At 40.1% G+C, this 27,536-nt stretch overlaps 1 protein-coding gene across 4 annotated transcripts in view; it reads left to right on the top strand.

Annotated features, from left to right (window-relative positions):
* SFMBT1 (Scm like with four mbt domains 1) overlaps window positions 1-27,536 on the top strand; it is a 143,231-nt gene that overhangs the window by 11,379 nt on the left and 104,316 nt on the right. For 3 of the 4 annotated variants that reach the window (XM_021671640.2, XM_021671637.2, XM_064367203.1), the window contains exon 2: window positions 4,550-4,868. The exons of the other annotated variant lie outside the window; for it this stretch is intronic. The gene's annotated coding sequence lies outside the window, so the exon portion shown is untranslated. The remainder of the gene's footprint in view (window positions 1-4,549; window positions 4,869-27,536) is intronic. 4 annotated transcript variants of the gene reach the window in all.

The following is a 27,536-nucleotide window of genomic DNA, read 5'->3' as shown; positions in this document are numbered from 1 at the left end:
AAATGCTGAGACATCGAAAGTGCTGAAGGGCTTCTTTCAAAATTTACTTATGTCTCTGGCCGGGAGCGGTAGCTCACGCCTGTAATCCCAGCATTTTGGGAGGCTGAGGTGGGCGAATCACTTGAGACCAGGAGTTTGAGACCAACCTGGCCAACACAGCGAAACCACATCAATTTTAATAAAAAATTATCCGGGCATGGTGGCACGTGCCTGTAATCCCAGCTACTTGGGAGGCTGGGGCAGGAGAATCACTTGAACCTGGGAGGTGGGGGTTTCAGCGAGATGAGATGGCACCACTGCACTCCAGCCTGGGCGACAGAGTGAGACTCTGTTTAAAAAAAATTTTACTTAAGTTTCTGCTTGACTATCTTTCTTGAAATCTGCATTTCTACCAACATGAGCACTTTCAAGATAAACTTCATTTATTTTTACTGTTTTTGTTTTGTTAATTTATTAATATAGTAGGCTTATTCAACCCGTAAAACTAAAATCTTTACATATTTACAGTGAAAAATACAAACCTTGTTCTGTTGCTTCCAAATAGTCCCTCTATTTTCCCCACCTCTCCCATCCATCCAGCTACACTGTGGCGAAGTAGAACTTTTTAAACAAACTTGATTTTAGTCGCATAAAATCCCACAACTGGCTGAGTAAAGTCCAAACTCCTCAGGAAGGCATGCAGAATCCTTGAAGAGCTCATGCCCAGTCCATTTGTCCAGCTTATCCCCCTCTCCCACTGCCCACCCACTCTCCTGTAAATCCTTTCCTGCCACATTCCCTCTGCTTAGGGTGTTCTGCTAAGGCAGTGCTTTCGAAGTGTCAGTCTTGCATGGACCACTGTCACACTTTTTGCTATATTTGATTACCAAAATTATTATTATTATTTTGAGACCAAGTCTCGCTCTATTGCCCAGACTGGAGTCCTGTGGCTTGATCTTGGCTCACTGGAGCCTCTGCCTCCTGGGTTCTAGTGATTCTCTGGCCTCAGCCTCCCAAGTAGCTGGGACTACAGGCATGCACCACCATGCCTGGCTAATTTTTTGTATTTTTAGTAGCGATGGGGGTTTCTCCATGTTGGCCAGGCTGGTCTTGAACTCATGATCTCAAGTGATCCACCCACCTCAGCCTCCCAGAGTACTGGATTTATAGGCATGAGTCACTATGCCTGGCCCACAACTATTCATTTAATATATTTTAAATTTTTATTTTTTTAATTTATTTTTAATTAATTAGTTTATATTTGAAACAGAGTCTTACTCTGTCACCCAGGCTGACATACAGGTGGTACGACTTTGGCTTAGTGCAACTTCCCCCTTGCAGGTCAAAGGATTCTCCTGCCTCAGTCTCCCGAGTAGCTGGGATTACAGACAGGCATGCACCACCACACCTGGCTAATTTTTGTATTTTTAGATGGGATTTCACCATGTTGGTCAGGCTGGTCTTGAACTCCTGACCTCAAATTATCTGCCTGCCTGCCTTGGCCTCCCACAGTGCTGGGATTACAGGCATGAGCCACCGTGCCTGTGCCATTGATGAATCTTGCCAAGGAAAGATTCCTTAACTTAAATTTTATAAAGTATTATTGCATTTTAAAAATGTAAAAATACAATCAAGTAATAATAAATCTAACCAGTTTATTAAAACACATTCCTTCAATAAAATTCTTAGCAAAGTCCTTTGTACTTAAAATTACAAAAAGAGGTACTTGATAATAGATGATATTAAGGAATTGTTGATTTTGTTTTTTAGGTGTGATAATGGTATTGTAGTTATACATAAAGGAGAATGTGCTTATTCTTAGGAGATGCAAGCTGAAGAGTTTAGAGGGTGAGGTATGATGTCCTCAGCATTTTCAAATGGCTCATAAAATGTGTGTATGTGTGTATAAATCTTTGTGTATATGGAAAAGAAAATCTGGAAATTTGTAATTTTTGAATCTAAGTGGAGAGTATTTGGAATTTTTTCAAAATTTTGATAAAAGCTTGTAGTTGAGGGGGATTAAAATGGCTGCAAAAAAGGTTGACATTAAAAAATTTGGGGGCTGGGCACAGTGGCTCACACCTGTAATCCCAGCACTTTGGGAGGCTGAGGTGGGTGAATCACCTGAGGTCAGGAGTTTGAGACCAGCCTGGCCAACATAATGAAACCCCGTCTCTAATAAAAGTACAAAAATTAGCTGGGCATGGTGGCACGTGCCTGTAATCCCAGCTACTTGAGAGGCTGAGGCAGGAGAATCCCTGGACTCTGGGAAGCAGAAGCTGCAGTGAGCCAAGATCGTGCCACTGCAGTCCAGCCTGGGCAACAGAGGGAGACTCCATCTCAAAAACAAAAACAAAAACAAAAATTTTATTAAAAATTTTTTCTTAGAGTCTTGCTCTGTTGCCCAGGCTGGTCTCGAACTCCTGGCCTCAAGTGATCCTCCTACCTCAGTTTCCCAAAGCACTGGGATTACAGGCATGAGCCCTTGCACCTGGCCCATAAATACTTTAAAAGGCAGAGTCTCTGGTAGGCCCCAAATTTTCTTGTATTCTCTCAGAGGCTTGGGTGCGGGGGGAATGCTCTCCTAAAGAAATCTCTGCTTGTCCTGTAAGGCCCAGGGCTTCTCTGAAGACTTTCCTCCTGGACTCTCTCAGATTGGATTCACCATCCTTGACTCTGGGCACTCACAGCATTTTACATATTTCACTCTTATAAATATTACAATTGTAATTATTTGTTCAGTGTTTCTCATCTCTACTAGACTATGAGCTCAAGGTCAGAGACACTGTTTTATTCCTAGTCAGTACCTTGCACACAACCTAGCACAGAGTAGACACTAAATAAATTATAGCTGAATGAAGGCACGGAAGTAATGTTGCAACATATCCACTTATAATGTTATTTCTATTTGAAAATGTATTATGTTCTAAACAAGAAATGATTATGTTTAATGAGATCTCATCTCATCATTTCCAGGCTTAGAGCCTGTCAGTAGCTTTCCATAGTAGTTAGAATAAAATCCAAACTCCTTGTGTGGTCTGCAGTACTCTTTGTTTCTTGTTCCCTGCCCACCTCTACCACTTTTCCACTTACTTTCTCACGAAGGTCTTCTTTCCGTTCCAAGGATATCAAGTTTTTTTGTGTGTGTGTGACAGGATCTTGCGCTTCACCCAGGCTGGAGTACATGGAGTACAGTGGTGTGATCACTACAACCTCCGCCTCCTGGGCTCAAGAGATCCTCCCATGTCAGCCTCCCAAGTAGCTGGGACCATAGACGTGCACCACCACGCTCAGCTATTTTTTTTGTATTTTAGTAGAGATGGGGTTTCGCCACGTTGTCGAGGCTGGTCTCAAACTCCTGAGCTCAAACATTCCAGCCGCTTCAGCCTCTGAAAGTGCTGGGATTACAGGCGTGAGCCATACTGCCCAGCTGGCTGGACATCGAGTTTGTTACACTTAGTTCCTTTTAATCATGGAGGGTTCTGCTCAGTGAAGCCTTCCCTAGACATCCTTACCTCCATTCCAGAGGCACTTTTTTCTCATCATTGTTTGATTTTTCTTAGTGACACTTTTCACTATATGAAATATTTTATTTTTAGCTCATTTTAACATTTTAATTTTATCATAAAATGCTTTAAAGCCACTCTGTTAAAACCTGTGAACCAATTGTTCCTTGTGGGAGAGATAAACTATACAGCAGTGCATTATTGCTTGTGTTCATTTACTGTTGTAAACTCTGAAGGCAGGGACTGTGGCTGTCTTTTAATCACCATGACATCCCTGGTACTGAGAACCTGGCAAATATGTGTATGTAAATGGAAGTATGAATAAATAAATAACCAACTTATAAATGGTTGAGAAATATTTTTTCCCTATCCCTGGACACTTTTTTTTTTTTTTTTTTTTTTACAGTGTTTTAGTTCTGAATGTTCAGGATTTTAAAAAATGAGAAACTGGTATTTTGTCATATTTTGCTGCTTCAGGTATCTATTTTGATGATTTTTTTTTTTTTTGAGATGGAGTTTCGCTCTTGTTACCCAGGCTGGAGTGCAATGGCATGATCTCGGCTCACCGCAACCTCCGCCTCCTGGGTTCAAGCAATTCTCCTGCCTCAGCCTCCTGAGTAGCTGGCACTACAGGCACGCGCCACCATGCCCAGCTAATTTTTGTATTTTTTTTTAGTAGAGACGGGGTTTCACCTTGTTGACCAGGATGGTCTCGATCTCTTGACCTCCTGGTCAAGAGATCCACCCGCCTTGGCCTCCCAAAGTGCTGGGATTATAGGCGTGAGTCACTGATGAATGTTTTAAGTTGGCAGAATTCCTTTCCTCATCTTCATTTTTGAAGATCATGTTAACTTATAACTTTTTTTCCAAGATAACTGAGCGTCTTTGGATCCTCGACAAATGCATTTCCATTAGTAAAAATCCAGTTGCAGGGCATTTGCTTTACTTTTTGTGGCAGTCGTTACAAAGAGGCTGTCAGCAGTCTGATTTTGTGTGGGTGTGGGGTGGGGCAGCTCCACTTCCTTTGCCCTGTGTGACTGATGAGAGCCTGTTGTTATTTGCAGGTGCATGAGCCACAGGTTGAGCTTCAGAATCAAGCCAGTGGAGCCACTTGCCTCCCACCGTTGTTAATGGAATCAGTGCACTTAATGTGGGAGTGCTGATGATGGCTATATCCATATGAGGACCTGAGATCCCCGAAACCAGGAGGAGGCATCTACAGAGTTTGAAGAGGGTTGGACAGGCTTAGGCTTTGCCTGCCATCTCCCTTGCCCCTGCCCCTCATCGTGCTTGGAAATGGAGAACGATTGGGAATTTGGAAGCTGTGGAGGGGGAAACCCTTTATTTTTTTACTGAACTGATGCTTGCCTGGAGTGAGTTTAGGTAATTTGGATGCTTTAGTAATTCTGAAGTTCTTTGTTAGTTTAGAAACAAAATAATCATATAAAACTGTTGACTCATAAAAAAATATGATAAGCATTTCATATTAGCATATAAAATGTAATTGAACTTTAGTCACAGGCTTGCTAATATATTTGTATCTTTTAAGTGTTGGTTACAGTGGAGCCAAACATTTAAGGGATTTTGCATTTTTGTTGGAGAAGCAAGTGGATTTTTTTTAGCATTATGGCCAATTGAAAGTTACTGTAATTTTAAAGGAGGAAGGTTGAAGGGACCTCTCCAAACTCCCAGTCCCTCCACTCTCTCCTGTTTTACTGAATTCAAATTGTGCCACAAAGACTTGAGAAATAGTTAAGAAAAATGAAATTGCTTTTAATAGGCATTACTTTTTCTTCTGTTGCTTTATTTTTTTAAATGATAATCACAGACTTAAGTACGCTAAAACATTTTGTTTATTTATTTTTGAGACAAACTTTTGCTGTTGTTCAGGCTGGAGTGCAATGGCATGATCTTGGCTCACCGCAACCTCTGCCTCCTGGGTTGAAGTGATTCTCTTGCCTCAGTCTCCCAAGTAGCTGGGATTACAGGCATGAACCACCATTCCTGGCTAATTTTTGTGTTTTTAGTAGAGGCGAGGTTTCAACATGTTGGTCAGGCTGGTCTTGAACTCCTGATCTCAGGTTATCCACTGGCCTCAGCCTCCCAAAGTGCTGGGAGGACAGGTGTGAGCCACTGCGCCCGGCCTAAAACATTTTAAACAGGGATACGTGTACATAGTAAAAAAAAATTTTTAAATATCAAAAAAGAGTATATTTCTTTTTATGGAAACCCTAGTTCCTCAGTCTCTTCTGTAGGCCACTATTATTCCCAGTTTCTTTTGTATTTTTACAGAAACATTCTATGTGTGTGAAGCATGTATTTCCCCATCCACATTAAAAAAACTCAAATGGTGGTATATTTTAGACATCGTTTTGCACTTTGCTCTTTTCACTGAAAATATTTTGAATATATCTAAGTACACATAGATCTGCTGCATTCTTTTAATGGTTATCTAGTAGTTTATTGCATGGATACACGGTAATTTATTTAGTTGTTTCCATATTTGTCTACATTTTGGGTTGTTTTATTTTTTTTTGCTGCTACAAACAGCATCATAGACTAATGATAATTGACTTTGCTTGGATTAAGAAAAGTTTTCTAATACTTAAAGTGGTTTTTTTTTCTGAGTTAGTATATTTGTGAGAGTAAACTGTTCTCCATCCTCCCTGCCCCCAAGATACAGAAGGTAGAGGAACTGGGTGCAGTGGAGTAAGAGGAGTTGGAGGTAGAGAGTCATGGAGAGGTCTCTACCACCGCCATTCTCCCTGTCCTTCATCCACCCCATGTTGCAGAAGGGGTGGCACAGTTAGAATCTCCAGCTGTGTCTTGGGAGACTAAAGCATCTGGAGATGTCTTTAGACTACTGAGGTGTTGACCACGCTCTTAAAGCCTCAGGCCTGAATGTGTGCTGCTCGTTATGAATTCAGATAGTTTGCTTTTGTATTTTTTTGTTTTGAGAAAATTGCAGCAGCAAGAATTGATTAACAAACTGTATCTATTTCTGGATTTGGGGGGTATTCTTTTGTACATTGGCAGAAATACAGCTAAGTTTTTAAAAGTTGATTTTTACCTGGGCTACTTACTTGGTAAGGAATTTTAAACATGATGCTCCTGTTCTGGTGCGGACTTTCTAAAATGACAAATTTCCCATGGATAATGCCTAACAAATTTCTAAAGAAACTGAGTTTGGAAACTTGAGGCAGTCTGTAGTTGAATCTTACAGTGTTATATATGCCTTTGTAGTCCAAGCTCTTAGTTATTATCCTTCATTGAAAGAATTTCAGAATACCACTCAGAGCCTGTATTTATTCCCCTCCAATAATATTCTGCATACTGCCATGTTCTGTGAAATGCTTTCCTAAAAAGAGTGACAGTTCATGGTAGTCTATTCTTTTTTTCCCCCATGGTAGTACATTTCTAGCCCATGACTCTTATGACGTGCTCAGAGGGTGTGCACACTGAGCCAGTGACAGGCAGGCAGGTCCCCTCTGAGAGCACTTGTGCACTTCTCTGCAAGGGTTCCCAGCCACTGAGTGCTAGACTGGGCATTTCTGAGTCGTATGTTTATTCTGCTGTGGTGTTCTTTCTACCATTTATTTTGTGTTCTAGCAGGTAATTTTTTTTTTTAGATGAGTCTTTCTATGTCCCCGAGACCGAAATGCAGTGGCCATTCACAGATATGATCATCGTAGCACATTACAGCCTCCAACTCCTGGGCTCAAGCTATCTTCCCATCTTAGCCTCCCAAGTAGCTGGGACTACTGGTACAGGCATGTACCACCATACCCAGCTAGTAAGTAGTTTTGACTCATGAAGGCAGACGAAGAGATGTGACTTGTAGAATTGAATTTGTGACAAACAGTATCACACTGAATGTCAAGACACAAGTTTTATGGAACTCTAAGGTGCCTTCAAGAAGTGGTCTGAGAGCCGGGCGTGGTGGCTCCTGCCTGTAATCCCAGCACTTTAGGAGGCCAAGGCAGGTGGATTGCTTGAGCCTAGGAGTTAGAGACCATCCTGGGCAACATGACAAAACCCTGTCTCTACAAAAAGTACAAAAATTAGTTGAGTGTGGTGGCATGTACCTGTAGTCTCAGCTACTCAGGTGTTTGAGACAGGAAGATTACTTGAATCTGACTACAAATGAGCCATGTTTGAGCCACTGTACTCCAGTCTGGATGACAGAGCAAGACCTTGTCTCAAAAGAAATGGTCTGAGAAAAGGAAATAACCGTAGACGTCAGCAGGCAATTAGGGTTAATCAAGTTTTTGTACTGTGAAAGGCTTTGTAAACAACCAGGTAACCTGGCAAGTTGGACTATCCAAAGTTTAACCCAGTTATGCCCAGTGTTCCATTACTGGAACACTAGGCTTGTAGGAGTTATTTATATGCTAGTGCTCAAGGTCATCACCAAGGTCTGATTTTTCACACAAAACAATTTGCAACCTCCAGCATAAATGGGTCAAGGAACAGGAGGAAGAAACAATGACTTGAAAGCATGTTTTAACTTCACAGGATTTTAAGAAGACTGAAGAGGAAGCAAATTTCCTATGGATGATGCCTAGCGAGTTACACAAGGACTCTGCTTTAGTGACCTTTCTCATTCTTCCATCCATGCCTGTTAAAAAAGGCAGCTGCAGCCTGATTGGCTCATGTGCACACTAGGACTTGTCAGAAATAGCGGACTTCTGGGGCAGATGGCAGGCACTGAATCACTGAATTTCCTTCTCTTGTGAAAATAACAATATTCCTGGAGGCAGAAATGTTATTGCTGTGTTAAAAAGTTGAATTTTCTCATTAGTGAATTGGAGGTGCCATGATCTGATACCATAGTAGTTCATTTAGCAGACACTAAATAGCTGTGATATGAAGCAGTGGTGCCAGGGGTTTAGAGAATGCAAAATTGAGTAAGTTCCTTGACCTAGAGAAGCTTATAGTACCAGGATAGGAAATGATATACAACTTGTGTTTAAGTGTTGTCAAAAAAATGTAAAGTATCTACTTTGGAAGGTGTTTTGACAGAGGTGTGGGAATGGGCTAACATTTGTAGAGTTTTGTTTTGAGAAAGGATTTTTGTGGGAGTAAAGGGCAGGGAGTTAGTGATTTTTGAATACTTATTTGTATATTAATAGTACATGCATTTGTAATAAGCTAAACATTTCAGGTTTTAATAGAGGAAACATCTAGTGTAAAATAAGAAAGTAACCCTGAAATTTTTTTAAAAATCCTTTCCCTATTAGGCATCGTGGGTCATGCCTATAATCCTGGCACTTTGGGAGGCCAAGATGGGAGGATCACTTGAGGCCAGGAGTTTGAGACCAACCTGGGTAACCTAGTAAGACCCCACCTCTACAAAAAATTAAAAAATTAGGCGGGTGTGGTGGCATGATTGCGTAGTCCTAGCTACTTGGGAGGCTGAGAGTGGGAGGATAGCTTGAGCCTAGGAGGTTGAGGCTGCAGTAAGTGGTGATTGCACCATTGTACTCCAGCCTCTTCAGGGACAGAGCAAGACCTTGTCTTTAAAGGAAGAAAAAAATCCCTTCTCAAGCCTTTATCTTTAGTGCTGCCTCCTTCTAAAACTATTGTTTAATTTTGGTGAGGTTCTTGCCAACTCTTTCTTTTTGAGAGTAGCAGAAGCAGCTAAGAACCAACCACACAGATCTCTGGGCTGTTAAAACTAGGACTGTAGGCAACCCCACAGGGACCCACCTGTAACTGCAATGAGCAGCTGTGGGGACACAGGGAGGGAGGGCAAACTGTTGACTTGTGGCCATGAACATGCAGCTTGGCAGGAATTCCAGCATCTCCTTAAAGGTCCCCAACCTTTTTACTTTGTATTCTCTGTTGAGTTCCTCTATTTGCTCTTTAATTGCTAAGGGAGACTTACTATCCTGACTGAGTGCTTATATATGAGTCATTTGCTATCTTGACTTATGGTTTTTTGTGTTTTTAGAATCTTTCCAATACAATAAAATGTTTTTATTATTAACTTTAAAAATTAAACTGATTTTGGTAGAATGCTAGTACTAAGGGACCAAAAATTTGGTTCATGTTAACTTACTGGAGAATTTTGGTGGGATAGCCGGTTTTGAAGAGATGAAGTGCCTTTTTATTACAGCTTATTACTTTACTGTTTATACGTGTAAGCTGTTATTTGAGACATAAGCATTACTGTGGCAGTTTGCATTTTCATGTAGTGATGTTTATGGTGTTAATATTTTTTCAGATAATTAATTTTGCTTTTAATAATTTAAAACTACACTTTCTGTAAAGTGATCAGTTACATTTGGGGGTAGAATTTTTTTCTAAAGCAATATGCTTATATCACTTATCCATCCATTTGGAGGCAATATTAGCTCTTCAAAACACAGCCCAACACTGAGAGCAAGCAAAATCAGTTTTCAAGTGCTGACACTAATTGTTATAAAGCTCCTGCACCACAACTGATGTATGGTTCTTAACTGTTTTCCAGCCTATCGTTTAGAGCAGACACCATCAGCTGGGAGCAAGATGAGTAGAGATTGTTAGGGCTGCCTAGTGGAGGCAGCAGTTAGCAAAGTCCAGCATCACACCTGGGCTGGATATAGTTGCTCTTTAGAGAGACCACAGTTACCAAGGCAAAGAAGAAATATGTTCAGAAGTCTCTGTTTTAAGAAGATAGGGAAATAAAAATATATTCTAGAAATATTTCCATTACAGTATTGAATTTTTTTTTTTTTTTTTTTTGAGACAAGATTCACTCTGTCACCGAGGCTGGAGTGCAGTGGCGTGATCATGGTTCACTGAAGCATCTACCTCCCAGGCCCGAGTGCCCTCCCACCTCAGCTTCCCAAGTAGCTGGGACCATAAATATGCACCACCATGCCTGGTTAATTTTTTAAATTTTTTGTAGAGGCCGGGTCTCCCTACTTTGCCCAGGCTGGTCTCAAACTCCAGAATTCAATTGATCCCCCCACCTCAGTCTCCCAAAGTGTTAGGATACAGGCATGAGCCATTGCATATAACCTGAAATATGTTTTGGTGCTTGAAGAATCACCAGGCTTCATTTATGTCTGGGCTTTATTACCTTAGTCCAAAAATGAAGGGAAGGGGACTCGCAGATTTTTTCTAGTTCTAAATTTCTTCATTGGCTCTCTAGAAAATTTACATTTTGATAATTATTCTCTTGGAAATACAGTTAAGAAGGTAATATTTTTTCTCTAACTTGATTAGTTTAATAAAAACTGAATTTGTAGGTACTTAGATATTTCTATACTGTTTCTATAATATTTATATAAAAATATTAAAAATTTTATAACTGGCATGTTATACATTAGTTTTCCCCTATAATAACTATTGGACAATGTTAATTTGTAATTATATAATTATCTTTGGCTAAAGCCATTATATTCTTTATATTCATATATATAATGGCTAAAGCCTTTATATTCTTATATTTGGCTAAATATAAAAATATAAACAATGTAATGGCTTTAGACAAAGATAATTAAATAATTCTATAATATTCATTCTATTCTTACACCTGGTAGGAGTCCCATCGAAGTTTCTGTTGTATGATTTCCAGGGAGATTCTGGGACCAGCCCCTGACTTTTTTTTGTTTTGTTTTGTTTTTTTTTGAGATGGAGTCTCGCTGTGCAGCCTAGACTGGAGTGCAGTGGTGTGATCTTGGCTCACTGCAACCTCCACTTCCCAGGTCCTGGTTCAAGCAATTCTCTTGCTTCAGCCTCCTGAGTAGTTGGGGTTAGAGGCATGTACCACCATGCCTAGCTAATTTTTGTATTTTTAGTAGAGACAGGGTTTCACAGTGTTGGCCAAGCTGGTCTTGAACTCCTGGCCTCGTGATCTGACTGCCTTGGCCTCCCAAAGTGCTGGGATTATAGGCATGAGCCACTGCGCCCAGCCCAGACCCTGACTTTTTAAGGACCAGATAGGAATTCAAAATATATTCAGAATTTGCTTTGTGTCCTCCGAGTAGTGCTAGCACTTTGGTCCCAGCGATCATTCAGTTTCACTTGGATTATTGCAGGAGCTTCTTAGCCGTTTCCCCTGTTACTTCTACTTTTGCCCCTTGCAGTCTATTGTTGACACAGTGACCCTGTTCACAGGTAAGTCAGATGGTGTTACTCTGCTCAGAATTACTGCAGTGTCTAAAACCTTTATCATAGCCAACAAGGCTCTCATGGCCGACCCGCCTCATCTCTCACATATCCTCCCCTTTGTCTGTTCTGTTCCACATAGGAACATACCAAGGAGACTTCCTCCTTAGGACCCTTTCACATATCTTCCCTCACCTGGAATGCTCTTCCTACAGTTATGTGAGTAACTACTAGCTCCCTTACCTCGTTGGGGTTTTCCCCCAAAAATCACCTTAGTGACTTGCATATCTAAAATTTCAACCCTTCTCCAACACTTCATATCCTTGTCCGTGCTCACTTTTTTTCTCCTTAGCACTTGTGTTACACACTATGTGTTTTATCTGCTTGTCCTGAGTATTGCCTCTCCTTCACTAGAATGTAAGCTCCTTGAGGACAAGGATTTTTGTCTATGTTGTTTCCTGCTATATCTCTAGTACCTAGAACAGCATCTGGTCCATAGTAGGTGCTCACTAAAAATTTGTTGAATGAATAGATGAATGAATATTTCATAGAATAGCTCCCCATCCTGGCCCATGAGTTATGTAAATTTTGAATTTGGTGGGCTGTTAGTGAGTGTCTACTCAGGAAACTACTCCAGGTGTTTCATTCAAGAGGGATGTAATTCTAGCAATTGTTTACCAAATGAAGGGCTGAAAAAAAAAAAAAATGAAGGGCTCAAGGAACAAAAGTTTAAAGGTGCCCACAAACCCCCATTTCTCACTGATGCTGCTGGAGTTTGCTGCAGCCAAGCAGGAACCTCCACTCCTGCCAGTGCTGCTGCCAGAGCCTAATGGGAGCACAGCTGACAGAGGGGTTTGGAAATGTAGATTTCAGGCCTGATGCAGTTAGAGTCCAGAGGGGTAGATGTGGGACTAAGTACCGGTATACACTATCCAGCACAGATGGTATTTATTTAATTCATGTATGGAGATAAATTTAGATGTAGGACAAATTAAACTGAGTAGTTCGGGTTGTGCCACCAAATAATAACACAGAGTAAGATCTTAGACCATGACTGAAATATAAGAAAGCTAAGAATTAAATCCCAGTTTAGCCTAGTCATATCCATGTGTTGAACCACAAAACTGAACTCAGCCTCTAGAAATGGAACAAGACAGGAAACATATCTTCACTGTGGCCGTGATCTCTTAGTGTGATTAAGTGCTCATTTCCTTGAGTTCAGTAAATCTGTGTTTAGGCCCAACTGTGTCCCAGATTAGATCTCTGTCACTTAAAGGATCACGTTGACCTCTTCTGATCTGATGAGAGTGATTTGTTACTCAGGGCCCTGCTGTCATTTAAAGGTCATGTTGCTCCTCTTTTTTTTTTTGTTCTCACTTTATGAACACGGACACCCAAATCTAAACATACTTGGTTGGTAACTACATGATTTATGGCATGAAGCTATTAATAAGCTACTTATTAGGCACGGCAACATTAAAAAAAATTTTTTATTGGGGCAAATAAAATTTAGTGTCGTAACCATTTTTAAATGTATAGTTTACTAATGTTAAATGTATTCATTAAATTTACCATCTTAACTACTTTTAAGTGTACAGTTCAGTGGTACGACTGTGTATAGTGTTGTGCAACCATTACCACAGTCTGTCTCCATCACTCTTTTTCATCTTGTAAAAGTAAAACTCTATACCCACTAAATAATAACTTCCCATTCCCCCCTCCACCCTGCCCCTGGTAACCACCATTCTGTTTTTCAGGTTTATGAAATTGACTACTTTAGGTACCTCATGTAAGTGGAGTCATGTATTTGTCTTTTGGTGACTGGCTTATTTCACTTAGCATAATATCATCAAGGTTCATCCACACTGTAACGTGTCAGAATCTCCTTCATTTTAGAGACTGAATAATATTCCACTGTATGTCTGTAGTGTATTTTGCTTCTTCATTCTGGTTTATTTATTTATTTTTTTTTTATAGAGACCGGGTCTTATTATGTTTGCTTTTTTTTTTTTTTTTTGAGACAGCATTTCACCCTGTTGCCCAGGTGTGATCATGGCTGACTGCAGCATCTACCTCCTGGGCCCAACCAATTCTCCTACCTCAGCCTCCTGCTGAAACTACAGTCTCATGGTACCATGCTTGGCTAATTTTTGTATTTTTACTAGAGATGGGGTTTCACCATGTTGCCCAGTTTGGTCTCCAGCTCCTGGGCTCAAGGGATTCGCCCACCTTGGCCTCCCAAAGCACTAGGATTACAGGTGTGAGCCATCACACCCAGTCCAACTAGGCTATTTCTACAGTAGAAAACAAACACCTGCCAGAGTAGCTTAGATTCGTATGTTTTTTGTTTCGCCTAGTGAGGTCTTACTTTTCACCTCTTAACCACTTTTTAAAAATGCAATAGAGGAATCCTGGAGTAAGGCAAGGAATCTTTGAGAGAAGGAACTTTATTGGGTGGGGTTGCTGGTCTCTGCTGTTTTTGCAGTTAGTCTACGAATCCCTTCCTGAATTTGAAGTGCTACTCTAGAAGAAATACTACCTCATCAAAATTCTAGGGGAAAATGATTAGTTTGAATTTAAGCAAAAATAATGTATTAATATTTTCCCCTTCTGCATGCTTTTTCTCTTTTCTCCTTGTAAATGGAAATTCCAAATGAGTAGTTGGATATGTGAGTCTGGAGCTCAGTGAGTGAGTCCTATTAATCATTGATTTTACACACACACACGTGTACACTTTTTTTGCTTGTTTGTTTTTAAAACAAGGTCTTGCTCTGTTGTCTAGCTGGAGAGTGCAGTGGTACAATCAAAGCTCACTGTAGCCCTCTTGACCTCCTAGACTCACATGGTCTTCCCACCTCCCTAGTAGCTGGGACTACAGATACAGGCCACCACATCCAGTTAATTAGAAAAAATTTTTTTTGTGTGAAAACAAAGTCTCACTATGTTGTCCAGGCTGGTCTCAAGCTCCTGTTCTCAAGCAATCCTTCCATCTCTGTCTCCCAAAGTGCTGGGATTATAGCTATGAGTATTGATAATATTTATAGCCATGAATTTGCATGACATCACCTAGGAAGAGAATTCCAATGTGGATGGGAAAAAAAGAAGACTCAGCACCAAACCCCAAGGAATTCCAAGCTTTAGAGCTTGTGATTTTGGAGGAGGTGGAAAGGAGACTGAGGATTGGCTAGAGAGGAAGAAGGAAGACCAGGAGAGTAGTGTCACAGTATCTGAGAGAAGAAAATCCTCTAAGGAGCGGCATTTTACTGTGTAGAATGGAGGGTCTGGTAAGATAAGAGAACAAACCATTGGATTTAGCAATAGGAAGGTCATTGGTGACCTGGACAAGAGCAGTACCAGTGAGTTAGGTGAGGCTGTAGCCACACGGGGAGCAAATGAGGAAATGCCCTATGTAGGCAAGCCTCTGAGATGAGACAGCTTGCTGTGAGGAGGAAGCAGGGAAATGGAGAAGTGCTTGAAGGGGTTTTCTTTTACTGTTGAGATAGCAACATGAGAGCCTGTTTGTGTGCTGATCTTATGGGACTGTTGTGGTAGATTGGGGTGTAGAACATGAGGTTTAACTGAAGGTTCTAGGTCACAGAGTAAGTAGAGGAATAGGGTGGTGTCTAGAGCTTCAGGGAGGGGATTTTCCTTTTCTGAAGGATGAAAGCAGATCCAAGCAGGTGGTGGGAAAATAAAGGAAGTTTTTGACCTTCACATTGTTCTGCAGAACTAACTTTCTTGCTTGGTTCTTGCATTCTTCAATTTTCTTTCTTTCTTTCATATTTTTTTGAGATAAAGTCTCACTCTGTCGCCCAGGTGGAGTACAATGGCTCAATCTCTGCTCACTGCAACCTCTACCTCCCAGGTTCAAGAGATTCTCCTGCCTCAGCCTCCTAAGTAGGTGGGACTACTGGCATATGCCACCACGCCTGGCTAAGTTTTTGTATTTTTAGTAGAGACGGTTTCACCATGTTGGTCACGCTGGTCTCAATCTCCTGACCTCGTGATGTGCCCGCCTTGGCCTCCCAAAGTGCTGGGATTACAGACTTCAGCCACCAGGCCTGGCCCATTCTTCAATTTTCTAAGTATGCATAGATTTCAAATTTGTATTAAAGAAATGAAAAAGCAGTTTATTATTACTTGCCACACACTGAAAAGAATCTTTTTTAAGTAGAGAAGGAAAAGAGTTTAGAAACAGCACAAGGTATATATAGATGTTTGCAAGAAGTCATCCTCATTTTGTTAAGGTAGTTACTGGTTTTTTTGAAGAGTGAAGGTATAAACTGCAGGAGAAGGGAAGAGGCATAGGATGCTTTATTTCCTGAGGTTCTTTCATATGAATACTGATATTTCTCCAAGTTCCTCTTTAAGTTCCTTCTTGTTCTTTAAATTCCTCTTGTTTCATGTTGCAGTCCTGTCACTCTGCTGTTGGAGGAAGATTTCCTTTACTAACTGTGTGATACTTCATGTAGAATAGATATGGGAGAGTACTCCTGGTCTGGTTAGACTATAAACCCCCAAGAGGGTGGGAAATTTGTTTTGCTCACTACTTCATCCCTGGAGCCTGGAACAATGCCTGGCAGGTAATAGGAACCCAAGAAATATCTGTTGAGTAAATTAATAAAAGAACTGTAAAATAAAAGTAAGTGTCACTATATGAGTGGACCTGGAGAGTAAAGTGACTGCAACATCCTCACAATGAAAATATTTACTTTTTTATCCAGAGATCACATTCTTACCTAAAATAGTATGGTGTGTAGAAATATTATGGGCACTAGATTAGACAGGCATGGATCCCATCTTTATCTTCTAAAAGCTTGGACGTGTTTCTTAGCTGTAGTTTCATTTTCTGAAAGATTGGATTAGTAATAATGTACTTTGCAGAATTACTGTATATTTGTATATGGTATATAAAGTACTCAGCATAGTATGTCTTCAACAAAAGGAGGATCTCATTTGTTCCTATTTTGCTTAGTGGTTATAAGTCTAGACACTGGAGACAAATCTAGTTAACAATAATCAGTTTTACAGATGGGAAAAATAAAAAGAAATTGGATCTTTCCAATATGAATCAAAATAGAAATTTCCAATGTGAAAGGCAAAACTGTTAAGAGAAGATCTTTGTGACTTCAGAATGGGGAAGAATTTCTTAAAACAGGAGGCAAAAAGCACTAACTTTAAGGAAAGGGTTGATAAATATGACTACATTAAAATTAAAACCATTATCAACAGATACCATAAAGAGTAAAAAAATGAGCCATGGAGTGGGAGAATAATCACACAGAACTGTGTGAAGAGTTCCTTCACATCAATAAATAAGGAAGACAGCCCAGTAGGAAAATGACTTGAGAAGGCACTTCTCAAAGAGGGAACCCAGGGGTCAGTACACATAAGAAAAGGCATTCAGTCTCACTTTAATTGGGAGATATAAATCAAAACACAGGGGTATGTCATTACACACGAGTTGCAGGAATTTAAAAACTCACTGTCACTGAGTACATAGAGCCATGCTCGTGGGATGTGTGTTGATACAACCACCTTGAGAAGGTTGGACATTAATTGTATGCTTTGAAAGTTAGATATATAATGTTCACCCTGACCTCAGCTAGATTGACATGTCTTTGGCTTGTAGCAATCCCTGAAGGTTTGCACTGCAATCCATGATCAAGGCTATGATGGTAAGCGTTACTAGAGGTCAGAGGGTATAGTAGTATCTGGTGCACCGAGCTGGAAGCAAATTCCTTCTGCTTTGGAGTTAGAGGTATGAGCTTAAAGTTCTAATTTTTTTTTTTACTTTGTTCTTTGTTAATGACTGTATTCTAAATATTAGAAATTCCCAACTTTATTTTCTTTTACTGCTAAAAGTAGGGTGCTAGAAAGTCAGTATTCTAAATCAAAGAAAAACAACTATAGTATATTGTTCTTGATGAAATAAGTCTTCCCTACTGCATGCCTTGCTGTCTGAAGAAGAAAAATGAGAAGCAAACAATTATAAGCTTTTTGTTATTTTTATAATAGTTTCATTTAAAAAATAAGAGGAAAAAACCTCACATAAAGTATACAATTCATTGGTTTTCAGTATTTATAGGGTAGTGGAACCATCACGATAATCTAATTTTAGAACGTTTTCATTATTCCAGAAAAGAAACCTTGTACCCATAGCAGTTATGCCCTTTCCCTGCTTCTTCAGCCTAAGGCAACCACTAATTTACTTTCTGTCTCTCTAGATTTGCCTATGCTGGACATTTTGTGTAAATGATATCATATAATATGTGGTCTTTTGCACCTGGCATTAATTTAGCATAAAGTTTTTGAAGTTCATCCAGTATCAGTATTTCATTTCTTTTTATTACCAGATAATAGTCTACTATATGGCTATATCACATTTTATTTATCTTCTCATCAGTTGATGAACATTTGGGTTATTTCCACATTTTGGCTGTTGTCAGTAATGCTGCTGTGAACATTTCTATACAAGTTTTTGTGTGAACATTTGTTTTCATTTCCCTTGGGTCTATACCTAGGAGTGGAATTGCTGGGTCTCATGGTAACTCTGTGTTTAACTTTTTGAAGAACTGCCAAACTGTTTTTCAAATTGCCTGTACCATTTTCCATTCTGGTTTCTTCACATCCTTGACAGCACTTGTTATTCTCTATTTTTTCTTATGATAACCATTTTTATAGTTTTAACTGGGCTGTTGCAAATTAAAATACAATGAGGTGTTTTTTGCTTTTGTTTTTGTTTTTGTTTCCTTTGGACAGGATGTCTCTCACCTGTCGCCCAGGCTGGAGTGCAGTGGTGTGCTCTTGGCTCACAGCAACCTCTGTCTCCTGGGTTCAAGTGATCCTTCCACTCAGGCTCCTGAGTAGCTGGGACTACAGGTATATGCCACCATGCCTAGCTAATGTTTTGCACAGACAAGATTTCACCATTTTGTCCAGGCTGGTCTGCCACTCCTGGGCTCAGACCATCTGCCTGCCTCGACCTCCCAAAATGCTGGGATTACAGACGTGAACCACTCCTCCCGGCCCTATTACTTTTTATATAACTCAAACATGATTCTGGCTTTTTAAATGACATTTGTTGAAGGGGGTTGCTTTATGCTTTCATTTTGGGGGTCTTCCAGTTTCATAATTTATCTCTGCTGTATTAACATTTATGCTGACTGTGTCTTTATTCATTCACTGACTCCATCGTATGTTGAGGGCCTGTCCTTTAGAGTCTAGTCCCAAGAGAGCCTAGGACTCACCCCTGTCAGGGACTGTGACACCTGATTTTGTGTTGTGAAAATAAAGAATATTGTAAAAATAGCTGTAGAGTTTATAAGGTACACTAGATGTACTACTGTTGGTCCCCAGAGCTTTTTACAAAGATCTGTTATAAGTAACAGCTATCAGATATGTTTCTTATTGTCAGTTGATTCACTGCGTGGTGGTTCTAAAAAAAATTTTTTTTTTTTTTAATACAGGGTTTCACTCTGTCACCCAGGCTGGAGGGCAGTGGTGTGATCACGGCTCACTGCAAACTTGACCTCCTGGCCTCAAGCAATTCTCCTGCCTCTGCCTCAGCCTCCCAAAGTGCTGGCATTAGAGGCATGAGCCACTGTGCCTGACCTAAAAACTTTCTGAGAAGTGGTCTCAATTATTTCCTAAATTGAGATTTTAGGACATTCAGTGAACTGTCTAAGAAGAAATGATAGAAGATGAGGAAATCCATTTTGGGAAAAGTGTTACGTGTAAAGATTTTATTTTTGAATGGCAGGCAGCTCAGTATGTTGGTAAAAGAACTTAGGTTATGGATTTGGCTGTCATTTACTAGCTGTGTGATATTGGACAAGTTAAGTAACTTCTTTGAGTCTCCCATTTCCTGACCTTTAAAATGGGAATATTTTAAATGGTGGTGGAATGAAAGCGGTATCATATCACGTCGTGCCTACTGTAGTGAGCACTTGAGTGTCAGCTCTCTTTCTCCCTGACTGCAAGGCAGTTGATTGAAAGAAAATGATTCTTGGCCAGGAGCGGTAGCTCATGCTTGTAATCCCAGCACTTGTGGAGGCTGAGGTGGTGGATCACCTGGGGTCAGGAGTTTGAGACCAGCCTGACCAACATGGTGAAACCCTGTCTCTACTAAAAATATAAAAATTAGCTGGGTGTGGTGGCAGGTACCCATAATCCCAGCTACTTGGGAGGCTGAGACAGGAAAATTGCTTAAACCCAGGAGGCGGAGGTTGCAGTGAGCCGATATTGTGCCATTGCACTCCAGCCTGGGTGACAGAGTGAGACTTTGTCTCAAAAAAAAAAAAAAAAAAAAAAAAAAGATTCTTTATAAATAGACTGTGTTCTTTCTTGAAGTAATTAAAGTTACTATTAATGGATTGTTATCTAATAGTAACAAAATGATGAGAGCATTTTGGCCAGAGCAAACATAGTAATAGAATAATTTCCTAGAATGTGAAAAAAATTGATTCCAGCTAGTAGTGGATAGAAAAGTGAATTTAGCAGAAAACTACCTCTAGTCTGTTTTGAATAACTTAGCGATACAGTACCACTAAGAGTTATACTCAAGATGTCATATTCTTGGCTGGGTGCAGTGGCTCACGCCTGTAATCCTAGCACTTTGGGAGGCTGAGGTGGGTGGATCACCTGAGGGTAGGAGTTCAAGACCAGCCTGGCCATGATGGTGAAACCCCATCTTTAAAAAAAAAAATTAAAAAAAAAAAAAAAGATGTCATATTCTTTTGCCAATTCTAGGTTTACCTGTTCTTTACTGTCCCTTTAGAAGAGTTTACTCTTTAGGTGAAGGATTGAAGAATGATTACCCTTACCATTTTGAGTATAAACTAGTGCATAAATTGTAACTTAGCAAGTTTCATGAATGAATTGTATTATCTCCACTTAGGGCTCATCACTGGAAATATTGATGAAAATATTTTCCATTGAAGCAGCAAGTGTTTTTGCCAACAGTATAATCAAATCCAGTAGCTCCACAATTCCTATAGCAGATTTTCAAATGATCATGATTGTCTTTTAGATACTTTATTTTTCAAAATATGGTTTACAATTTGGGAAAGGTAGTATGAAATATTTATAAATTTTGTGGGGTTTTTTTTGTATTTTTGTTATTAAGTCTCTTTGGCATTCAGTTTTGAGAGATGTTAGCTTTTCACCTATAAAGCAGGTGGAATATGCTCCAATCAGTGTATGATAATTTGTTATATTTATAGCTGAACTAGATTTGCTGGTGATGGAAATTGAGCCTGCAAAAGCTAAAGTGTGTCTTCCATTTTCCCATAATTGCATTACCTTGAATCATATGATATGCAGGCCCTAACCTTTGACTTTTGGGTTTGTTGCTCAGTGTTTTTCTATTACTAAAATAAGCAAAGGATTAGGAGGACTCACTACTGCAAGGCACTTCTATCCTTTTTAGCAGCCACCGAACCTTGTTCATTTGCTGGCCAGCTACCTAACTGCCTACTTCTCATTCACTGCCTTCAGTTTGTATCTATCATTCTCTTCTCAGCCACCCACATCATAGCCTTGACTTCCACCACACAACTGGAAATCTCTCCCAGAGGGTGCCAGTGACCTTTGCAGTGGCAAGTCCAGTGTCCTTTCTTTTCTCAGTCTTTATTCTCTTGAATTTCCTTTCATGTTTGGCTTTGTCATTGGTGTACTCCTCTTTGTGAGAGGAAGCTTTCTAGGTTTCCTACCTCTCAATTTTTTTCTCTCTTTAATTTATACAAAGTGGCTCATGTAGTGGCTGGCACAGAGATGCTTAAAAAGTGTTAGTTCCCTTCTCTCTTTTTTTGTGGTCTCTCCTTCATTCTTTGTTCATTTCTCCGTGAGTTTTTCTGATTAGTAGCTACCTGCAGCATGCTGGTTGACTTGTAAACCTACAATTCAACCTTTCTTACACTGTCATCTGACAGCAGCCTGATTTGCAGCTTATTCGAGGACTTCTTCACCTGGGTGACCTACTCTAATCACCCCAGAGTTCACTAGTCATGATGAATGCACCAGTCTTTTACACTTCCCCCGCTCCCAAACCTCAGTTCTTCTTAACTACTATCCCAGTATTATCAGTGGCGCCAGTATTTATTTTCCTTTTCACATGCTAGAATTTGGAGTCATTTTTTATTTTTCTCTCATTTCCTACTTTGAAATATCTCTTAGGCTCAGTCCTTCAACACCATTCTGATGGCAGCTTCTCTGCTCTAAGCTCACAGCCTTTGATCCCTGGGCTACTCTAACACCCTCCTGCTGGTCTGCCTCTGGTCCTAACTGCCCTTTAATTGAGTATAATATGTAGCACTCCTCAAGTCTTTCCTGTTTGGTGCCGTTTGTTTACTACAGAACTTTTAGGTATTATGTGCCGCCTTCTGTGTGGCCTTGTTATCTGTACCAGCAGACCGATCCCTCCTGCCACCTTACACACGAGCATGCCTTCCATCCTGCCCCTGCCGAGCTGGTGCCAGCCTCATGCCTGCCTTGGTACCTTTTGCATGCTACTTGGCCTGCAGGGAATGCCTTCCACCCTTTCCTCTACCTTTCCAAGGTTCTGCCTGTCCTTGAAGATGAAATTTATGCCTTTCTTTTGGTAAAGCTGTTTGCAGCTATTTTGACCCACCGTGAACTCTCCCTTTTGTGCAGCTAATTTTGAAAAGCCATGCATTTCAGAAATTTCCCTAGTGATTCTATCTGTAACTGTAAAATCCTTTAGGGCAAGACTGAGCTTTGTATTGGGCTCCCCCATCATCCCCCTGGGTAGTGCCAAGAACAAAGGAGGCACTTAGTAGTAGATGGAGGCAAGCTGCTAGCAGGCTGGTAAAGAAGCATTGTAAACATGCTGGTTTTTAAACCTTGTTGGTAAATACTGACTGGAAGACAGTTCTCAAAATACAGATATCAAATAGATGTTTATAAGCTTAGTGGCCTTTCCCTGGGATGGTCTTTTATTTGGTGTCATTTTGTTGATATAGTATAACAAATAATTGTGGAATTAAAATTCAGTGGAGAAGCTTTGGGCAAATTACCTTATTTAAACATGTTTTATAAGTTCTATATATACAGAGATGTTTGTCACTTTCTCAGTCAGCTACTGTAAAACAAATACTGTGCTATAAATAACATGTCATTACAGACAAACACACTGTGAATGTCATCTTACTTTGAAACATGGCTTCACACTTACCCCTTTATGCATTTTCCCCATCTAGATTGTGTAAAGAATGTTAAGAAAATTTCTTGTATAATTTTTTTTTTTTTTGAGACAGAGTCTTGTTCCATCGTCAGGCACCAGACTGGAGTGCAGTGGTGTGATTTCAGCTCACTGCAGCCTTCACCTCCTGGGTTCAAGGAATTCTCCTGCCTCAGCCTCCCGAGTAGCTGGGACTACAGGTATGCGCCACCACGCCCAGCTAATTTTTGTATTTTTAGTAGAGACGGGGTTTCACCATGTTGGCCAGGATGGTCTCGATCTCTTGACCTCGTGATCCGCCAGCCTCGGCCTCCCAAAGTGCTGGGATTACACGCGTGAGCCACTGCGCCCGGCTGGTATAATATTCTTTCTGCCATTCACTTTCCCCTCCCAAAAGCATCTCTGGACTAGAAAGGGCTTACCAGCCCCACAGAGGGTTTAATCAGGACCCATGAGCAACTTTCCCCTGGCCTGGCAGTCATGTTTGGTCACTGCCCAGCTGCTCCCTCTTGATGCCTTTGTCTCCCTTTGTCCTCCCCTGGGATAGGTAGCTCAGGCTTCCAGCACTGCACCCCCTTGCACTTCTTGTAGTAGGAGCAATGAAGAGCTGGAATAGCTTTCTGGTTGTTCTCCCTTTACCCAACCATGTTTCACTTGCTTGTTTGTTGAGAATGAGAGACTCCATTTGAGTTTCTTTTTTCTTTCTCCTTTACTACTTAAAACATTCTTCCTTTTCATTATGGTTGCTTGCTTTTAGCTCCTTTCCTATTGGCTTGAGGCAAAGGGATCATGTTTTAAGTCTCTGTAGCTGCTACATAGTAGAGTATAGAAACCAAGTATAGTTGACCTTGAACAACACAGGTCAAATCACATGGGTCCACTTTATATATCTCTGCCACCCTTGAGACAGCAAGACCAACCCGTCTTCTTCCTTCTCAGCCTACTCAGTGTGAAGGCCATGAGGATGAAAACCTTTATGATAATCCATTCCACTTAGTGAATAGTAAATATATTTTCTCTTCCTTATAATTTTCCTAATATTTTCTTTTCTCTAGCTTATTTTATTGTAAGAATATAGTGTATAATACATACATAAAATGTGTTAATCCGTGTTTATATTATTAGTAAGGCTTCTGGTCAGCTGTAGGCTATTAGTAATTAAGTTTTGGGGAGTCAAAAGTTATATGCAGATTTCTTCCAGGGAGGGCAGTTGATAATCCTAATACCTGTGTTGTTCAAGGGTCAACTGTATATATTTGTTGAATGAATAAGTGATTCATATGTTTAAAACCCAAACTTACTGAAAGTAGGGGATTGTATTATCTAGCACCAGATTTCTTCCTGCCCCTGTATTCTCCTATATTCTCAGCAGATTAACAATTTTGGTTGTTCAAAGTGAGGAATTCTTTCTTTTTATTTTTTTTTGAGATAGAGTCTCTGGAGTGCAGTGGCATCATCTGGTCTCACTGCAACCTCCGCCTTCTGGGTTCAAGCGATTCTCCTGCCTCAGCCTTCTGAGTAGCTGGGATTACAGGCGTGTGCCACCATGCACCTGGCTAACTTTTATATTTTTAGTAGAGAAGGGGTTTCACCATGTTGGCCAGGCTGGTGCTCCTGACCTCAAGTGATCTGCCCACCTCTACCTCCCAAAGTTCTGGGATTACAGGCGTGAGCTACCGTGCCCGGCCAAAAAGTGGTATTCTCGCTTCCTGTTTTTTCTCTTTTAATTTTCTTCCTTTTTATAGAGACAGGGTCTTGCTATGTTGCCAAGGCTGATCTCAAACTCCTAGGCTCAAATAATACTCCCACCTCAAGCCTCCCAAGTAGTTGGAATTACAGGCATGAGCCACCATGCCCAGTTGGTATTCTCACTTTACAGATTAGGATATCAAGACCCAGTAGGGTTAAAAAAAAAAAAAAAATCTTCCTAGGGTCATGAAATTCATATGTGATGAACTAGAGTTTGAAGTCAATGTTACTATATGTAAAGCCTGGATTTTCTTTTTTGTTATGCAGCACTATTTTACACTGCTTTCCTAGTGACCAAATGGAAGATTTATTTAATACTTTTATAAAGAGAATATTCTTGTTGGAAAGAATGTGTATATTTGTATTAAGATTGTATTCATTGCTTTCATTATGGAGAGATACTAACCATTAAAAATATTTTTTGAAAACTTTTGAAACAGCGAAAAGCAGAAAAGTTACAAGTGCAGTAGAGAAAACTTCTTTTTTCTTCTCTAGAACCTTTGGCAATAAGTTGTCCACCTGATGCCCCATCACTCTGGGAATACCCTAGTGTGTGTATTTCCAATGGTAAGGACATTCTTCCATATGAGTACAACATAACCATCAAAAGCAGAAAATTGACATTGACACATTATATTACCATCAAATACTCCTCAGACCCCATTCAAGTTTGACCAGTAGTCCCGATAAAGTCCCCTCCGCCCCTTTTCCCACTGCCTTTTTTTTCTTTCTTTCTTTTTTTGGACAAGCAAAAGGATTCAGTTCAGATTTACATGCTTTGCATTTAGTTGTGAAGGCTTTCTCAGCCTTCTTTTGACTTTCACGGTCTTGATGGATTGGAAATTTTAAGCCAGTTATTTTGTAGCCTGTCCCTCAGTTTGGATTTGTCTGATGTTTTCTTGTGATTAAACTCAGGTTGCATGTCTTTGGCAGGAATATCGCAGAAATAATGCTATGTCTTACTGCCTCCTAATAGGTGACATGTAATTTCAATTTTTTGCATTTTTCCACTGCTAAATTATTCTTCCATTTGTAGTTAATTTGTATTTTATGGATAAGTATTCCAAACTATGTAACTATCTCATTCTTCATCACATTTTCAATTTATTGATTTATTAATTTATATTAATATGAACTCATGTTTTTTATTTTAATCAAGGAGCTATACAGTCTTTTATTATTTGTATTGCTGCTTAAATTGTCTCAGATTTGGCCAGTGGGAGCCCCTTCAAGCTGCTTCTTTGTCCTTTTGACATGTCTCCATCATTCTTGGAGCATTTTCTTGTTTTCTGGCACAAGTGGTCTAGGCCAGAATTTCTCAACTCTGGGACTGTAGGTACTCATATGTGTGGTTATTTGTCTCAACATACATTCCATTCTGCAAAGAAATAGAACATGTTTGAAAAAATAATTAGCAAATACTGACCCTTTTTGGTCCTTAGTCTTATATATCACTTAGAGTGACTTTGATAGAACTATGAAGGTGGCAGGCAGCCCGATATTCCTTTTAGTGTATTTTTCCTTTTTCCTGCCTAGTGGGGGAAGTGAGTATTGTCTAGGAAGTGCTAAGTAGAGGTATTAAAATTGTCAAAGCCTTTTCATTGTCAGAACAATCACTGAAAACAGACACAAAAAGCCCCCAAACACTTTTGATTGAAAAAGCATTTCAGTATCATTGAAACAAGAGTAGGAGCGGGGATGTGCTCCTCACCCATCTGTCACATATTTAGTGAGCATGTGTCTACTGGGGTCAGGGACTGTGGCTCTTCATGAGGCAGCCAGGGGTATAAAGGCAAACAGAATTCAGTGTGGTCCCTGCATACCCTCATGGAGCTTACAGTCCACTAGTTAAGAGACAAAGCCATAAAATGAAACATGGAATGATGGTCATAAAAGGAACTGCCCTGAGCAGCAATTCCTTACTTGTGAAATATAGCAAATGTCCTACTTTACAAATTGTTCTGAGGGTAAAATGAGATTATATAAGCAAAAGTCCTTTGTAAACTGTAGAAGTTTACATAAATGAAGTACAGTCTTCTCTTGGTGTTTGCAGGGGATTGGTTCCAGGACTCCTCCATATCCAAAATTCATAGATGCTCAAGTCCTTTATATAAAATGATGTAATATTTGGATGTAACCTACACACATCCTCCTGTATACTTTAAATCATCTCTGGATTACTTACAGTACTAAATAGAATGTAAATACTGTGTAAATAGTTGCTACACTATTTTTTATTTAACGTGTTGTTGTTGTTTTGTTTTTGTTTGTTTTCCTCTATTCAGTTTCAGTTGCCACAATGAGACAGTAAGCACAAAGACATGTTTTTCTTGAATCTGTAGTGGAAACCTTAGCAACAGATAGTATAATAACTGCTTCAGGTCTGGCAAATAGATGCATATGTTTTGTTTTGTTTTTTTCCCTAAATATTTTTGATCCACTGTTGGTTGAACCTGTGGATGTGGAGGACCTACTGTATATTTTTCTCATCACTCCATCTTCTGGTGTCTGAACTCTTTTTATGATTGCTAAAGTAAACAACCCCTGAGAACTAACCTCCAGGCTCTTCCACCCCACTCCATCCTGCACATCACTCTCTGATCTCTATATGTGCACTGCTGTCATTTTAATCCCATTCAGAAGCCTTCAGTCTAAAGTTCAAACTCTTGATATATAAGGCCTCCAGGCTAACCCCAATCTAGCTTTCCAATCTTCTCTTGTTACTTACCTTGAAGTAATCTCTCACTATGCTTTGCCAGTGGGCTGATGAACTTCTTCAGGCAGCAGCATGAAGGCAGAGTCCAATAAACTTGTTGGATCTTAGCCACAACATCTGCTGTGACTGCTCCTTCTTGTCCCTCCTCCCAGGGGTCTGCACTGCACAGTCCTGCCTGCCCTACTGAGAGTGCCCTCTGGTTGCGGGCTTGGACTACAAGCTCTTTTGGAAGGCTAGTCTGGAATTGCTACCCTCTCCTGCTTCATGCATATCCTCACTCCCTCTGTCT

The sequence above is a fragment of the Aotus nancymaae genome, unplaced genomic scaffold, assembly GCF_030222135.1.
Source record: "Aotus nancymaae isolate 86718 unplaced genomic scaffold, 86718_ANA_hifiasm-v0.15.2.pri h1tg000067l, whole genome shotgun sequence".
Lineage (NCBI taxonomy): Eukaryota > Metazoa > Chordata > Mammalia > Primates > Aotidae > Aotus > Aotus nancymaae.
The sequence above is the reverse complement of the archived record's forward strand: the minus strand, read 5'-3'. Positions and strand labels throughout refer to the sequence as shown.